Here is an 18,492-nt window from a genome sequence, read left to right as displayed (position 1 = left end):
CGAGACATTATCTTGTCGGTGATCGCGGGGTTTTGCAAATATTTCACACCTTTTTGAATAAGCGTTAACTTCACAAAGGATTACGGCTAGAATAGAAATAAGTGACAATTTGTTGGTATTCAAGTCTCGCCGGTGGTGTATCTGTTATTCGACACTTATCATGAAATTAGAGTGAGAACATAAAGCATCAAGTTGTTGTTTTCGAATTTTGATGTCGAGGTGATAAATTTACGCATTCAATTACAATTCAACTTCGGTTGTGTATTGAGTGATAGATTGATATGCCGGAAGTGGTATCTTGTGAGCGATCGTAGGATTTTACAAATATTTCACATCTTTTTGAAGTGTTAGTTTGCGAACGCGACTATTGTTGATATTCGAAACGCCGTCTGTCGCACGCACTGCGTAAATCCTCACGACAAACCACGTTTCCGTTTGCGCGGTTATTGTTGGTGACTATTCAACACCGCGCGAGAGATGCCTGAAAGTACGAATCACGACCGCACCCATAAGAACACATGGCGAATCACCAACACAATCTATACGCGAAAGTACGGCATGCGAAAGTACGATGTGCGAGAGATGCCTACACCCGAAAGTACGATATGCCGACGCACCCATAAGAACACATGGCACCTCACCACCCCCACCATAAGAGATAAGGGTCACCTCACCACCCCCCGTTTTCAGGCACCTCACCACCCCGCCCATAAGAGATAAGGGTCACCTCACCACCCCCGCCATAAGACACAATGGCACCTCACCACCCCCGCCATAAGACGCAATAGCCGCTCGCCACCCCGCCATAAGGCATAAGGAGCCGCTCGCCACCCCCGGTTTTCCAGCCGCTCGCGACCCCGCCATAAGAAACAATAGCCGTTCGCGAGCGATCTATATAACTACTGATATCAGGGATCAAATTTCATAATAGAGGCCATATGGTAACTTGAATGGGATGCGACGAACTAACGTTACAGCAAAGTTCACATGGTGGCGTTCGGGCGACTTTTAATTTACCGAGGTAATCTGACCTGGAGTTGCGTTTTATCTCAATACATACGGGAATACATGAACTTTGGAATTGCTGTAGAAATGAGTTCGATAAACTCACGTGAGAAAAAACGACAATTGTACGAAAGATTCTAAATTCGCACTCGATTTGAATCTTCATTCACGCAGGTGAAAACGCCGTGTGCTGGCGATTGTGAGCGTGCGTTGTCAAGGTTGTTTAACATAGCGCGTAGGAAAATGTGAATTATGATTTCATTTTTATAAGGGAGATACAATAATAGCCTGATCATCCGCGCAGCATAATCTGTGCCCTCCCGTATACACCACATGATTGATGTTAATTCTGGTCTGCCTAGAACACTGGATCGATTGGTCAGTATGGTAAGTGGTTGCTCTGTAATTTATACTGAGCAGAAGTGCCTTACGCGGCGGTGCGAGTTCTGAATGAATTCAAGTAGTTTTGCTGAACGGACCTTTTCGGCACTGGCTTGCTGGCTAGTGATGCTACATATTAATGAGATTGCCATATGGATAGGCCGCATAGTGGAAACCCGCGTGACCGTATCATTTTCCATGAAAACTCGGGAACAATCCATCTAAGGTAAAGGCCCACCTCATGCAATGAGACCTGTAGTTGTACCTTGTTGACCTTTTTAGAACACCGCATCTTTGCGAAAATTCGGCGAAAAAAATATATAAAGTTAATTCACAGCCGGCCAGGAGTCGCCACTAAGACGATTACAATCCAGGCTTTTAGTTACGCGGTAATTACAATACGGGTGTATCAAACAGCTACGGCCCATAAAAATTGCGCATAGAACTAGGAATTGCGCTGCGGCAGCAAGAAAATACACGACCTTTAGGATTGCTGTTGAAATTAGTCCAATAAATTCACCTCAGGAGAAGCAACGATTGTTCGGGATTCTAGACTCGCGCTAAATTCAGGTGATCAACGCCGTCGGTATTTGATGCCGCATGTGTTTAAAGCAACGCGCAAGAATATAGGTATTCGGATTTCACCCGTACATGGGAGATGTTCTAACGTAGGGGTGTGCAGCGATCGGGAGCGTACCTATGTGACAAAGGTCTTGCGAAACTAACCCGTTCCACGCTGGGACACATGAAGACATTAACTTTTGTCCGACATACAGCTAGGGAAAGTCCGGTGCCAACAAGATCGGTGACGATAAAACCTCTGCCAAAATGGCCGTCGCTGGTTGACTAAAACCTTCGATATCGATATGTCCAATCGTCGAAATGCTCGGCGTGGGACTGGCTGTGGCGCGAATCCTGCGGCTGTTCAAGTAGTTTGAATTCAAGTAGATTAGCTGAGCGGACTTTTACGGGCGAGGCGGCATGACGTGTCGGATTTCAAACCATCGGGATTTGCAATTCTGGGGAAATAAGATCGTGACAGTAACGAGTTTGCGCCATATGGTCACTGTATAACGAAACTCGCATGAACCCGCTGCGGCTTCCTGACTGACAGCTTCGAAAACGGTCGTCCTAAGGTAACTGGGATATAATCCCGTACGGCCGAAATGATTTTATAATGGACTATATTGTGTTAGTTCATTCCTTCGAGACAAATCAAAAGGAATGTACCCCTTGCTCCAGTAACCAGAAAATGTCAACTGTAAGGCGATACTCTTCATCATGAAAACTGGGGTGTTTCGTAAAACTGGGACGAATGCAAGTAATCTGATCTTAGCATTGCAACATTGATCTGACGTGAACCTTGCGCGCCGTTAGTGGCGCGAGCGAATAATCTCAAATGACATGATTTACGAATGGCGCTCGGTTTAGTTATATCCTGGAAAAGGTGTAAGGAAAGACCCGGTTGTAGATAAAAGGTCCATGAGCTGGTTAGGCCTCAATGTAACATTAAAAGAGACCAATTGTTAAGACGTATGCTGTAAATTTGTGTACCATAATCCAGTTTGTGGAAAACTCGGTTGCACTTTGCGTGCGCATACCGAAGCAACAGCGCCCGCTGGCGACCTAAAGAGATAGGGGTCTTTTTTGATAAAAAAAAGGGGCTAATTGTGATTTTCAAAGTTGGCGCTTCAGCCAATTATGGGTCAACGTGGCTTGAATCGTATAGGCTATGCCTCTGACGCCTAAAAATATTGAGATCTCGGAGTTTTGGCTAGGCTTCGCATGGAAATCCGAATTGAAGAATTCTTATGGTTAGACGTTGTTGCGTGTGGGTTACTGAGTAAGCTGGTGAAAGAAAACCTAAATAGGGTACCTACTTTGCAACCAAAAAGTAAAGTATTTCCCTGAGCGGGGAAAAGGTGATTGCAGCGAGCGAGGTAGGCTACTGCAAGGTATTGTGTTGACGCAAAATCAAAAATGGCGACCGATGTTTCTATCCAAATAAGGAGCCGAGGCCGAATCGTGAGACTTAGTCATTTCTGCTCGTGCACGAAGTCGTTATAATGGGTCATTTATAATGATGAGGGAGATTAACTCGCACACGAAGCTGTGCCATTTTGGTAGCTGATAGAGCCGAAAACAATTAGTTAATGGCCGCGGCTGGAGCACGAACTGTGATTCATAAAAAGATTAAAAAGAAAATAACTCATCACGAACTGGGCCCGAAACTTATAGCCAGCTCTTGGCAGGGAAGTCTTTGTTTGTTTTTGAAACTGAAATGCATATAAGCAGCCTCGAATCACCATCTATCCAGTCTGATCTGGACTCGCAACACGGAGCAGAAGGAATTGAAGCTGAAAGAACACAGGAGCAAGGCGGGCATTCTTGCACCGAGGCTACGGCAAAGATCACAGCACTGAGTGAGTACTTTATAAATATTGCGTGTCCCATGTAGCGGTAGCTAAACGAAGTTGCAGACGTGGAAGGTTGGGGTTTTGCTCGGTTTTCTACGCGCTTGAAGTAGTGCGCACCAAGTCGCCTTGTGCTTGCGCCCTGTAAAGAGAAAATTTAGTACACCGAATATGATCCCGATTGTAAAAAGCCGGCCTGTGTTTTCTTATTCGATTGTCTTTGATCGTGCTGGTCCTTTCAGTTTGAATCAGAGCCCCTGGGCTCACAGATGCGAGCGGCTTATGGTAAAAGTTTCGGGGACAGCCCGTGGGCCGTATGCACCCATGCCTATGTTTCGGACGGGCCGCGGCGGAATTTGGAAATTTCAAGTGTTGAACAAAATATTTAAAGGCCACGTACCTTTTTAAATAAAAAAGGCTGAAGTTCGCTCCAAAGTTGCTGTGGAAATCCCGGCAAGTTTCGCCATAATATGGCTCTCGAAATTACAAATTACGGTTGGCATATAGGCGATCCTGTTGGAATGTCTGAAGTAGTGAGTTTTTTTTTGTGTCAAACGTAAGATACTATCATAAGTAATTTGGATTTTTTTGACGATTGTGGGATTCTCGTTTATGGAAACCCGTCGAATGGGGCCCACTTGGAATTGCTATATTGAATATCCCTATTAGTGATGCCGCGGCTGCGGCACCTCCGAGACTTGGTAGAGGGGCCCGCGAGAATGTTCGAATTGGAGCCTCTGGTTAGAACAGAAGGACGTGAAATGTTTATTACTACACGCTTTGCGCAACATGTTGTCGCTCGATTTTTGCTTTTAATAAGGTTACCTCTTTATAAAAATGAAAGAACGCCTAATGTACCGAATTGAGCCGAACTGCATTTGCGATTACGAGATAGAGTGTTCCCCGCCGTTTGCGCTCACAGAAGGGCCGTCGGCTATAACCTAGGCCTGGTCGAAGCTTTCGATAATAATATGTCAAGGCGCCGAATGGTCCATACCTTCAAACTGGCCCGCGACATAGTATCACTAGAATGCGGTCCGCCGTTTCATAATGAGATTCAATCTGAAGTGCAGCACTGTATAATAAAATGCGGCATTGCTACGGTATAATAGTAACCTACATCGTCAAAATCAATTACGTTATGCCTACACGAGTGTATGAACTGAGGATTGAAAGGGCAACTTCCCTCGAAAACACAAATATCGCCGACGCATAATCTTGTAATCGAAGATGGGTATCTCACTTTGCTTTCCTGGTACATTTAACGTCACATCTGAACAAATTTAATTTGCAACTCCAGGGGGAAAACAACTAGGCGCGTGGGAGGTTGAGAGAAAATTATGTTCACTTTCCTATACTGGAGGAGATGAAATCTAGTACTAATCACTACACTTGTACGGTGATGCGAAATTTAACTACTGAGTATTCACCCGCGTTTACGACATTCCTTCTCTACAAAATGAATTCTGACTATTCAGTGCTCTGTTTAATGCGGACGCCAATAATGACAAAATTTATACAAAGAGCATATCGCTGCATGATTTTGACAAAGAGTACGTTCTCGAAATTGGTCTTTATCCCAGCTTAACCAACAATGCAAAAGAAATTGTATCAAATTTTGGAAGCACGTACGCATATGAACAATAGTTGCGAACAATGTAATTCACGAAGAGCAAGCTAAGATCACGTATTTCTGACGTCCATTTTGAATAGGGACTGATTCTAGTTTCATCTGACTTGTTGCCAGAAGTTGAAAACCTTTCACAGAGCAAGCTGCGTCAATTGTCACAATGATTCTGTGTTATAGAAGTGTAAATACATGTGTCTTCTGATTCGTATGATCGAGATTGCAGCAATACAGGCTAACAAACCGAAGTGAGCGTAAAATATAGTACTAAGGAAAATTCCGACCCGCCAAGTTGTACGCCTGAATTTTGGCCCACGGCTAGCAAAAGGTTGCCGACCCCTGCTGTAAGGGTCATTTGACTTGATTCGAGGCATTGCGACTATGCGCTTTTAGACCAAAATTTGTTGAGCCCACCATCAAAATTTGTGCTGGACGGGGGAGGCAAAAAAAGGGTTGACCTGCAATGGCCTACATTGAGGATGTAATTTTCGGATCTTTATTTGGAAAAATAATACGACTTGTAATATGGGCCAAGTTTTCGTCCCGCTAGTTCACAATTGACTAACCTGAAAATATTTGCACACCCCTGATTGAGCTAGGTCAGGGGCAGCCAACCCGTGGCCGCGGGAAGGTTTTGAATGGCCCGCGACGTAATTTCTTAAATTAGGTATTGTGGTCAAAAACGGATCCCACAGAATGTGATGGTTATAGCTATTCTGGAACACAGTACAACTGTATAAAAAGTGCTAGTCGTTTTGAATTCAAATAAAGGGAACGCTGAAAGACAGAGAGGGTCCGAATTATATGACAATTGCTAAAGAAAAGAAAAACTGACTTATGGATGATATCAGCAGAGGTGGCCAAAGTAGTCAAGAAAGCTACTCAAGTAGAAGTAGGAGTAGCGACGGAAAAATCTACTCAAGTACAAGTAGAAGTACTTCTTCAATAAGCACCCTAAAACTACTTGAAGTAGAAGTAGAATTAACTGACTTTAAATCTACTCAAGTAAGTAAGTAGTTTTGAAAACAGTCTCAATTCGTTCGCATGGACTGTCAAAAGCTGCGAATTGAGCTTTGCGGCACGTGCAGGGAGCTTGATTCGTATTGATGCATCCCAGGAGGTATCAATTTTCGACATAATAAGTATTGTTTCGCATCATGGGATGCAAATTATAGTATTGATATGAAGATGCGATACTTATCCTTTGTTTACTAGAGCATCCCGTTTTTAGAGAATATCATGGGATGGCGCCCTACCCCATATTATAAGGCCCCAAGTTTAGGCGAAGAGCAATACGTAGAAAATGTATCGGATACGGTTACATCACCTTGCGTGATTATTATACGTTAATAACAAATATTGTGGATCGCAAAAGTTATATTTAGTGTAGGCTAGTTTTATTTTCGGAAAATGGAGGCATTACCACACATGTGTTTATGCTTTAACATCTATGAAAGTAAAAGTATGATACTCGCAATAAAAATGAAATACAAATACCACTTCTAAAAAGCGGATAATATATTTCCTGTATTTTGTCCACAAAGCTTAAAAGGTCATCTGCTAAAACAGGTGTAACGTTCAAAAAGGCTGGATTTTCCAGATTATCAAGACACGTAAGGGGCTGCTAGATTACAATATGATAGGTAATTGCTAGATTGCGAAACGGTAGTTTCAAATGTTGTGGTGGGCCATATTTACAGTGATGAAATATTTGATAAGGACGACAATGCGGTGTGAGAGGAACCAAGCAATCCGGTATCTAAATTACATTCACTGATACTTTCATGAAAACATATTTGTCACTCCATTACTACTATGCGCGAAGCGCAATAAAATTCCTGGGCTTTACTTGACTCTTATGAATATTAAATGTTGGTACTCCATGAAAACAGTCGCGGAATTCCTCAAGTTATCGTTCGTATTGGGGAATTAGACTACTTCTACTTGACAAACTGAAAATAGCGAAAAGTAAGTAAGTAGATCACAAAATATTACGAAGTAGAAGTAGAAGTAGAGAAAATCAGATCTACTTGAATAAATACCAGAAGTAGAGGAGAACTACTTGAGTACTTCCAAAAAGTAGAAGTACTTCGTGACTGACCACCTCTGGATATCAGTCATATTCTGTTGTAATTCGAATGGGTGATGACATATGAAATCCTTTGCAAATATTGCCGTTTGTTCTCAGACATGCGCGGTATATAGTCCTAGTTGCCATGGATGAAACAAAGAAGGCTACACCATATTAACACATTTTATTGATAGTATTCAAAACGGATCATGCTTAATGGTATTGATCCATGTCTGCGGAAACCCGCTCGAATAATCAATACGAAAAGTATGTAATTCATTTACGCGAAAATTTGAGTAGGACAGTTAGTATAGTTTAATTAAAGTCCAGAGATACTAATGTCTAGAGATATAAAAGCAGGAAATGACGAGTGCTTATGCCGCGTTTAGTCAATCAGTTTTAATAATATTTTCATCATTTCAAAACACCACGAAACTGCGATCCAGTGCAGTCGTACTAACTATCCTGCCGCGTGTAGTAATTGGCTGCTACAGATTTGGCGAGATGAAAGTGTCTAGTTGAAAGTGAGCCTGACTCCAGTCAAGATTTGAATTTGCCGAAAAACACTCTATTATTTCGTGTAAGCTTACATGGGCCGAACTAGGACCAAGAATTAGTGAGGATGAAAAATAATCACTAGCAGCGATAAAGTTTCCGTAGGGTATGTTGCGGCGTTGTAAATGTGTGGTATCGCAGTGCGTCAATAAATATGTGCCGTTCGCTGTGCATATTTATGCCGACAATAAGGCGGGTGCCTTTGTACCTAGATATTCCATGGTTTTGTCAGCATTTTAGAGCATTATTGTTTAGTGTTTTTGAGGACAATTTACCTCGCTGACGTAAGATAAAACGCACTAACTCAAGAATAGCTTCAGAAATATACCCACTTGTCGCATTAAGTAATAACAAGGACAAAGTCAAATTGGATTTATTATTGGTACTGCAAGCAGGCGACTCGAACCAGGCTTGGACAACTAAATAATTCTAGTTGTCTAATTTCACTGAATTAGAACGAAATGCAAGTATTCTAATTCTAATCTAATTTGGATAAAGTTGCGCAGCTCTAATTCTAATTTTAACATAATTTGGAAAAGCTGTGTAGCTCTAAATCTCATCTAATTAGGAAAAGCTGAAAATTTTCTAGTTGTCCGGGTCTGACTCAATCAAATTGCTACATCGGTACCTTGGTGGTAGACCCTGGAGAAGACCGATATACTTTCCAAAACGATTAGGGCTAGTAAAATAATGGATCGATACCTTGGTCTTTAGACCAAGATATCGACAGACTTTCCAAAACGTTTTAGGCACCAACTACAATAAATACAGAAATATTATACAACCGGAATTACTAGGCCTATAACATTAGGAATACTTCAGGCCAGTACTGCTAATATAAAGACCTTAGAAAAGTAACCCATGGTTGAACTTATCCACACATTCGTTTTTCGAAACTGATGTGTCGATGGTGGAATATGACACTAGCCTAAAACCCGCTTTGTCCGCGTATTCACTTTACGAAGTGAATGCGCCTGACGAGCGCCATTTTGTCGTATTGCAATCATGACGTGTATGAACTATGAAGTTTACTGTATTGGCAAAAATCAATCTGCAAAAGGGTATTTTCATGGGAGGGTTTACTATGACGTATTATTGCAACGTGACGCCTATCTTTCTTATATTGTTCAAGTACTGCATTTACCTAATCTTTGACATTTACCATCATATTGCTTTGAGACAGGGGTCTCCAACACGCGGCCCGTGGGCCGCATGCGGCCCGCTAGGTCCTATTTTGCGGCCCGCGACCTGATTTGAAAAAAATTCAGAAAAACGCTTAGTAAATCATGTTGAAACGCTAAAATTGATTTCAGTTGAAACATAATGTTGTTGTTTTTCAAAGTGAGCCATTCTATGTGCCCACTATCACTATTACTCACTAGTTGATACGGCTTCGGCATGGTAATATCATTCCATGGATGAAGAATTTGCTGGTACGAATGGGCATATTGCCTTGACGTGCAATGGCCCACCACTGCCAAGACCGAGACGCCTGCAAAACGACTTCGGGCGCTCCAAAAGACCATGCTTTACGAGGAGATAGTTGTCTAGCAAGTAGGCCTACCGTGTATAGCTAACCCCAATATTGATTCTTCAATCCATGGGTGGCCAATCTGCAGCAGTAGAAGGAAAATCATGCGGCTGTCGACACTTGTAATAACAACCCTAAGTTTTCACAGATACCCCCTGCATCAGCTGTATCTGGGAATCTGATCACATTGGCCGAGAAAGGATAAATATTTTATAGTAATATGTGAAACTATACTAATATTTATTGACGAAATTCACTCATGAACATGAAAAATTTTTCGCGCTTCGCGCGACTGCAGACTGGTTCTCTGTGGCTCTTTACAACATAACTACTAACGATTTGGTGCGCATAGTAAGCCGATTTGTGCATATAGATTAGTTCGGAGTGTACCGGCAATGGACATGGACATGATAACGTGGGTATTTGGCCCCAGCTAGTTTATCACGACTAACCAACGGTATGCGGCCGCAGGCTACATGAGTACGCGAAATGCGGCCGTGAATTACAAAAATGTTGGCCACCCCTGTTTTAGCGGCTAAAGAGTGTTGTCATTGTCAGGTATCGTGTACAGCTCATAGTCCAAAATATAATAACATTGATGATCATGATACTTTTTGTTGTATTTGTGTTTGTTCAATAAAATATTAGTTCTTTTGTGGTGACTATAACCGTCGCCTATGTTAGAAAGCACAGCGTTGTAATAACGTAGAGTTATCAGACGTGGTTGTTGAACTGCGTTGCCTACTTTTATATCGATATTGATGTCATGCGGCCCGCGGCCTCCAGGAATTTGGAAAAGTGGCCCGCGACCTATTTTGAGTTGGCGACCCCTGCTTTAAGATGACGCTAACATGTCTTAAATATAGGTATAAGTTATGAACATTTAATATGAGAATAGTTGGTTGTTACTGCAGTAATTTAATAGCGAGTACTACAACTGTAGGTATTAATAAGGCGTCATAACTGACCCCGCCCCTATACTAGTGTCAGGACCCTTCACCCCAACGGGACAAAAGTTTGAAAATTTGATGTGTAATGGACCATAGGACAATAGAAACATGGGTATTTAAAGACCTCTTGGGGTAAGGCATTGGAGCATAAGTGAGTTCGAAATTCGCGATAAGCCTAGTCTATTGCCTATGAAAAACGATATATACGAATGAATAAAAAAGCTTAAGCACACCAATACTGGAAATTAAGGAATATAGCATGATTACAATTAGGATATTGGTTCACATATGACTATTATAAGTGAGATGGTATCATTTTGTGCTTATCTGGGACTGTGTCGTATGCATGTTAAGTGTTAGCTATACCATCAGTTTGCTTAACCAAAAATGGCGCCACCATTTTCTTTTTCATGTATGCGAGCTTTTACAGTGAGCCGAAGTATGACCGATATATGTATGCATATCTATGCCATGTATGATGTCCACATGAATTGTACACTCAGTTGTAGTATCCAATTATTGCATATAAAGACGACATCGGTGCGTCCGCTAGTTTCGGCGAACTTGTGACTCTATGCCAAGTAAATCCGCCAGTCTGAAACAGAGCCCCAAACGAAGCATCCAGTAGCAGACTATATCCAGAAAACCGGACATTGACGGAGGCATTGCGGAAGGGTTTGACGTATTTTGAGATTGAAGGGTGATGTTCCGATGTCCCTCTGAAAAATCTTGACATGCTATTGATTGGGTCGGCTGCTTGCCGCAGTTGCAAAGTATACAGAAATAAAGCAGTGCGATGAAATAGGAGCGACTGCTAACCGAAATTGCAATGTATACATAAATGAAGAAGCTCGATTAAATTTGCTGGAATCGCTCCATAAAGCCGATGAGCTAAAGATGGAAAGAGCCAAGAACATAGAGGTATTGCATTCGGAATATCGTTACAACGAACCCTCAACAAACCCCGCGTTCTGTTAGACTTGGAATGCCCGATCTCCGAATCGACAGCACGCAAGTAGGCTACTTGATGACCCTAAGTAGTAACGACTCAAACAAGGGGTCGGTTCCTGGACTAATTGCGGTTTGATATCTGCATCTGGAAGATTGGGGAACTCTTATAAACAAGGTGGTCGGCAAATTGGTCAACTTGAACTCTGTGTGGTATTGTTTTTTTGTGGCATCGATTGGCATATTTCTTGTATATTATATGCATGTATATTGTCGGCAGGAAATACCGTCACATTTATGGTGTAAACACACCTTGGAGTATTGAACTGTTATTAATCGTGCATAAATATGAATAGGTTAAATCTTGACCCGTGTTGTGATTGACGTATGTTCCGTGTGCCAACGTAACCGAGTTTTACATAGATACTTCATTGCTGTCGGCATGATAATTATTGGAGTATGTTGGTTGAATTAAGCCAAGGGGCTTGTCTATTGTATGAATAGTTTGAGCCGCTGGACCTTCCGAGGTCACTGCTTCGTTCGATCAATCTACAACCAAGGCTTCAATCAACGTCGACAAAACCGGGTTGTATAAGGGGTGTGGAAAAATGTGGAAAAGCCAGGAGATGGGGTTGAGCTCTGTGAAGTAAATCGAACCAAGTGTGGAACACTTGCATGGCAAGCGCCATGAAGCTACACTATAATCAAATGGAGGCACCAACTGGTCTTCTGGGGCTCAGCGTCATTTCTTGGCACTTTCAGTGGACGGGGGAGAGTCTGAAGACGAACACATCGATTACCTCCTTACTATCTGCGAACGCCAATCTATGAAAAGAAAAGATCGTCGAAGGATCACAACTGGGGTTTTCTGCGCCGACACGGGAAGCGTCCTCAAATTGAAAAACGTCGTAGAAACCTAATACCCGCCAAGCTGAGAGGAGCGACAACCTATAGACATGAAACTACGTGATATAGGTGACTCCTCCCACGTTGACTCCTTAGTAATAATCAATTTCAACGGACTATCGGCTCCATTTGCGATCGAGAAAGGAGACCTCTCGATATTGTAGGTCTAAAATGGATTGATCATGTACAACAATTACCAAACATAGCGACTGAATTTGAATCTCCGCCTAATGCAAACGAAGGGTTGTCTTTAGTAACGCTTCATGACGGGATCTCGTGTGATCAACGGGACGGAACCAAAGTCGGAAGCAGTCTTCGCGACACTGTAACCGATGATGGGTTGATGGAAGCTGCAAACCAGATAAGCGTCGAGCCGGCACGTTGTCTGTGTCGCCGCAGGCCGTTGCCGCTGGCGCAAGTGTCGAGATGGTAATCACCACTGGCGCGAAATGTGTCGAGTCAGGAATCCCTGCTGGCACCAATCATAAATACGCCGATCTTACGACGGCAACTGTCTTACCTTCTTTCCCAAAAGGTCAAAAAAATATGGGAAATCCCTAGTGTTGGGTCAGGTAGCCCCTGCTGGCACTAGTCGAGAAAGTGTCGGGTCAGTTAGCACTGCTGGCACTAACTAAAGATGTGTCGAGTCAGGAATCCCTGACGGCACCAATAATGAAGACGTCGAGCGCGGAATCCCGGCTGACGTAAATAAGGACCTGCACGAGAAAACTGGTCCTGAAAGCTCTCGTGGATGCACTTGTCCGAATAACTGTAACAATTCGGCCCATAGATGCATGACGACAGCCACAGTTATGAGTAATTTCCCAAACAAAGCAGCTGTTACCGGCTAACCGGACACATGTCCGGTCATGACCGGCAAGGAGTCTGGGGATTTTAAGATGCACGTCTCCCCAGAAACGGGCCCCCGGCGGCGACTGAATCCGCCGGCGTGACGGTAGGCGTGGGCACACGCCGAGATCAGAGGTCAGATTAAATAGGTTGGGAATCCCCGCTGACAACGAAGAACCTCGCCCTCTCTCCACCAACACCAAAACCCCGTTCATAACGAGATTCGCATTGGGCCAATAACGGGCCCAATTACTATGTAGCCTAACCTTACAACAAGACACCAGTCCCAGCGTGAAGACGGAACTCGAAAGTCTCTGTGCACAATCGGTAGCACTGGCGAAACTGTCATACAAACCTCCTGACTTTTGACTGGCCTAGAAAATATCGCCATTCCTGAAGGAGTCTTGACAGCTGTTTATGATCCATTTGCTTCCGAACTTGATAGCCTGCGGGGCCAACTCAGCGCCCCCCAATCCATGAAATACCAATGCGACATCGGACGTAAGGACCCATCGACTAAGCCTTTCGTTTCTGGCCCTTATAACCCGACGCGGGAGGGTCAGGCGAAGGCACTAAAGGAAGCAATAGATATAATACCTTACCTTGGTATTATTGAACAAGGTTTTGCCGAATGAAAATTGGCTATTTTTGTTGTTCATGAGAAAATGAATGAATTACTACAAGACAAGGCGAGTCGCACTCGATAGTAGCAAGACGGACGTCAGAGGTAAACCCCCATCCCAAGAAGTGTACATGATCGCTTACTACAGTCCGACGTGGGTAACTCCAGCGGCGAAAGACTATGATCCAAGCACTACAGCGCTGAAACATCTGCCACCCCTAACAAAACAATGGCGGATGAAAGCGAGGCTGGTGCAAGGAAGACGATCGAAATCGATAGCTAACAAAAAGGGGGAGTATAAAACTGTCAAACCAACTGATGCGACTTATGGGAAGCAACAGTTGCAAACTCTTCGCGCGTGAAACCAAACCTACGGAATGAAGAAAATCATTGGTGAAACACCTACAACGACGCGAGTGCATCCGGTTACCACTGCAGACGCTCTGCAGGACTCCAGAGATGATGACGGAATCGACATCGGGACGGACTACCAAAACCCGGACCACAACCACAAGGTAAGTACCGAAACAACTGTTTTGTATTCAACAGGAGACGGCAAAGACGACTCGTCCTCGAGCAGTGTCGAACTAATGAATACTACCTTGGAGTCAACGATGGCTGGCGCATCACCTCTGCCTGGGCAGAAAAACCAAAGGTTGGGAACACCCGAACCTGAATATTACCGACTATCAAGAACCCCCGTGGGGAAGACAACCACAGATTTCGTAGACTACAACTATACTCGATGGCTGCACGAACTGGTGATGATGGAAGGTGGAAATAAGGTAAGAGGATTATCCTTGATCGATAGGATGATTATGGAGGGTGCGAATCTGATACCTATCGTGGAACCAGTGGTTGTAATAATGGTGGTAACAGGGTTGGTTGCTCTGTTGATTGTGTTATGGGTAGGTTGTATAAGGTGTCGTCGACGTAGAACCTTAAGTCGTATGAGGAACACGAGGAGACGAAACGGAACAAGTCAATGGATGGCGATAAGAGTAATACGGAACACAACGGAGAATGACTAAATCTGAAGGTAAGAATGGGTGTTTGAGATTTGGAGATAAATACGTGATTTTCATAGTTTGTTTTATGGAAGAAGTGAAGTGTGGTGTGATAAATTTGGTAATTTTAGAAGTAACATTGCGATAGGTATAAGGCGTACAAAAATAAACCGGCGGCGCATCGTATGTAATAGGTATCTAATGAAGTATTTTACGTAATGGGCGTAAACGGAAAAAACTGAAACCTCGTAACTAGAAATACGCTGAGTCATGGTATCAAGTGAAGTATTGTACGTAATGGGCGTAAACGGGAAAAACTGAAACCTCGTAACTAGAAATACGCTGAGTCATGGTATCAAGTGAAGTATTGTACGTAATGGGCGTAAACGGGAAAAACTGAAACCTCGTAACTAGAAATCTGGTGAGTCATGAAATATCAATTCGAGAGAATTATAAAAGAAAAAAAAGGTGACGTGTAAAAGTACTTAGTCAATAAAATGATCACCATGAACGGGTAATGTTGGTGTATAGTGCACCAGTTCCGAAAATTGTATATGTCGATCCAAATTTCTTCCACATCCACTATAACGTAAATCATTTGTCACAGACCCATGCAATAACTCACGGAGGTTGAAGTTTTTTGCATTTGTGAGAAGATTCTTCCAGCATGCCATTGTAAACAAAGTCATATGCAGAGTCAGCATTTAAGGATATTTTGTGTATTATTTTGGATACCGCACGAATAACTTTGTTGATGTTGCGAGGCTGATGAATTGATGATCACCGGATGTGTGTGTTAATAGGAAGTTACATAGTCGCATCATAGTCGGCTTGATATCCAATGAGAATACATGTCATAATGAGATTGATACAACTCTCAATGTTCGACTCCAGGTCACTCAGGGACACCCACGGCTTCGTAAATCGCAGTGACATAACAATGACCTCCATTCATATTTTTGTATGTATTCCACAAAAAATACACGTGGAGTTCCATTTCTGCTTCACAGCGTTACAAGGATGAGCGAGCCAAAACTCTATAAAGTTTTACTCAACGACACCCTTTTGAAAGAGTTCCTTATCACTAAGGGACTGATACGAACGCCGGAATCTTTCTCAAGGTGTCCGAACACCCGCTGCAGAAAGCGAGGCAAACTGCGATGGGCAACACGATCAAGGGGTCTGACCGCCGCGTCTGCAAGAGAGCGCGAGGAGCAAGGGGAGAATCCTGATTCCATTATGGTCATTCGCTGTAATGCTTGCAAAACTTATGTCTTTCCGAGAACCGGGACGTTTTTTGCATATAGAGACAAGCAGAACCGTGCCAACACAAAGCTCAGCTACCAGAAGGTGATGCAGATTATCTTTCACTGGTCGATGGATAGATTGGGCGTCGACACTACAACATCTCTTGGCCTAACTGAGGCTAGCATCGTCGACTGGCGCAATTTCTGTCGGGAAATCTGCCTAGCAGGTTTTCAGCGACGCGAGAAATTGGGAGGAGTCGGGATCGTAGTGGAAATCGACGAATCCCTTATTCGAGGGAAGCGGAAAGCTCATCGTGGTAGGTTTTTACGTGGGGACTACCAGACAGAGAGTAGCGATGGAGTTGCTGACGATGGAGATGATGGGACTTCCGGGGTGAGCGATGTTGAGAGTGACGGGAATTCTGGAGTTGGTCCGGATCTAGATAGTGATCCTGGACCAAGCAGAAATCCCAACATTGGTGTTGGTTCTGGCAGCCCACGTGATGATGGTTATAGCGACGGGAGTTCTGGAGTTGGTCCGGATCAAAATAGGGATCCCGGACCAAGCAGAAATCCCAACATTGGCGTTGGTTCTGGCAACCAACAAACGCCGGGCCAGAGGGCTTCATGGGTTGTGGGAATGCGCCAAATTTCCATTTCCTATAACAGTCGTAATGAGGAAATCCGAAAGGCAAAAGAGCTTCGGCTCTTCCCAGTGGAACGGCGGGATAAACGAACTCTCCATGACTTGATTCTTGCCGAGGTAGAGCTGGGTACAATCATTCAGACCGATGAATGGGGAGGCTACAATGGCCTCAACAGAATCGGATACCATCACTACACTGTGAACCACACCAATTATTTCGTTTCGCCTGATACAGGTGCTCATACACAATGTATTGAAACATCGTGGCGCCCGGTCAAGGACAAACTTCTGCGCATTATGCGAGGAACTTCCCCTGCGTTGTTTCCCTCGCATTTGGCAGAAATTTGGTTTCGTTCACTGACCGGGGGCCGCTGGGAAGTCTACAATAGATTGCTAGAGTGGATCGCCCATGAATATCCAGCGTGAAGTGGTTGGTAATCTGATAGCCGACTGGTACGAAAGCTCCCAGCGCGGCGGTCGTAAAACAGCCCTTTTCAGGGCTACCTTGTCACAAACAGCCCTTTTCAGGGCTACATTTTCATAAACAGCCCTTTTCAGGGCTACCTTTTCACTAACAGCCCTTTTCAGGGCTAATTTTTGGTGGCAAAGTTGCAAGCCTTCCCGTGGCGCCACTGTTGCGCTCTCTCAGCATAGGGTTACCCAAGAGGATTTGTACTACTTTTTGACTTTTTTGAAAGTGTCCTCGAAGGACGCTCAAATGTCCTCTTTTTTTTGGTTAAATATAGGGTAAAATTCGACTGAAATATAGTAAGTAAGCACTGAAGTAACGATCCGGCGGCTATTTCGGAAGCTGATGGCCGGAAAGTTAACCTTGTTTGAAAAAGTGTCCTCTTTTCAGATTTCCAAAATATGGTAACCCTATCTCAGCAGAGCAACCGATTGCAACGTTTGTTCAATTTTATCGCATTGCAACCTTATGTTTTTATTGTTGACGAATAAAATTTAAAGCAAAGTCAGGTTTCGCCTACGTTAAATTGGGGTTTCACAGGCCATTAAGGACGATTAATAGAAAAGCATATAGGTATCGAGCTTCTTTTCAAGATCCAACGTCGTAGTCAGTGCCAAGACTTAGTCAGTAGGCCCTATGACAATTAGGAGGAGAGGATGTAGTGTAGCCCAACTCTGGAGGAGAAATGGTGTATTCGCCCCTGGGTGAAATACGTGATAGTGAAGGTCAGTGGCGTAGCAGCGACTTGGTGGTGGCAAAATGAGGCTGCACAGTGCTAAAAGCAGCGTATAAATGGTAGTCTTTTAGTTGGCGACCAGAGAGCTCAAATTTATTCAACTGGTGTTAATCAGAAGTTAGCATCGCACTGGTGTATTGAACTGATAAAATTGCCAATATACCAATGATGATGATGATGATGATGATGAAAACACAAATTAAAATGTGAGCTTAACAATGGAACCACTCCGAACTAGCCGTCAAGACCGATTGTTCCGAACAACTCAAAATTCAAACTCAAAAAATAATTTCGTGGGGTGACGAAGTCCGACATATTTTTATTAATAGATCGCGACGACGAAACTTCATCAGAAAACGTAGAGCAAAATTTTATCTGCTTAAGGTTGAAAAGCATTGCGACCGAATGTACGAACTGTTTCATAATGAGTTTTACCAGATTATGAGGCTGGAAATGTTTTGTAAATTAACACGATAAGAACTGGTGTGCTCTAATTTGTATTTGGCTAAATTTGTAAATGCGCGTCGT

The 18,492-nt window shown here is 43.4% G+C and overlaps 1 protein-coding gene across 1 annotated transcript in view; it reads right to left on the bottom strand.

Moving 5' to 3' along the window:
• The window catches only part of LOC145439178 (kinesin-like protein KIF2A), a 280,717-nt gene that overhangs the window by 222,710 nt on the left and 39,515 nt on the right, over nt 1-18,492 (bottom strand). The gene's annotated exons all lie outside the window — the stretch shown is intronic.

Source organism: Botryllus schlosseri, chromosome 5 (assembly GCF_051294905.1).
Source record: "Botryllus schlosseri isolate E-star chromosome 5, Bs_hap1, whole genome shotgun sequence".
Classification (NCBI taxonomy): domain Eukaryota; kingdom Metazoa; phylum Chordata; class Ascidiacea; order Stolidobranchia; family Styelidae; genus Botryllus; species Botryllus schlosseri.
Note: the sequence above shows the minus strand (reverse complement) of the source record. Positions and strands in the feature narration are given on the sequence as shown.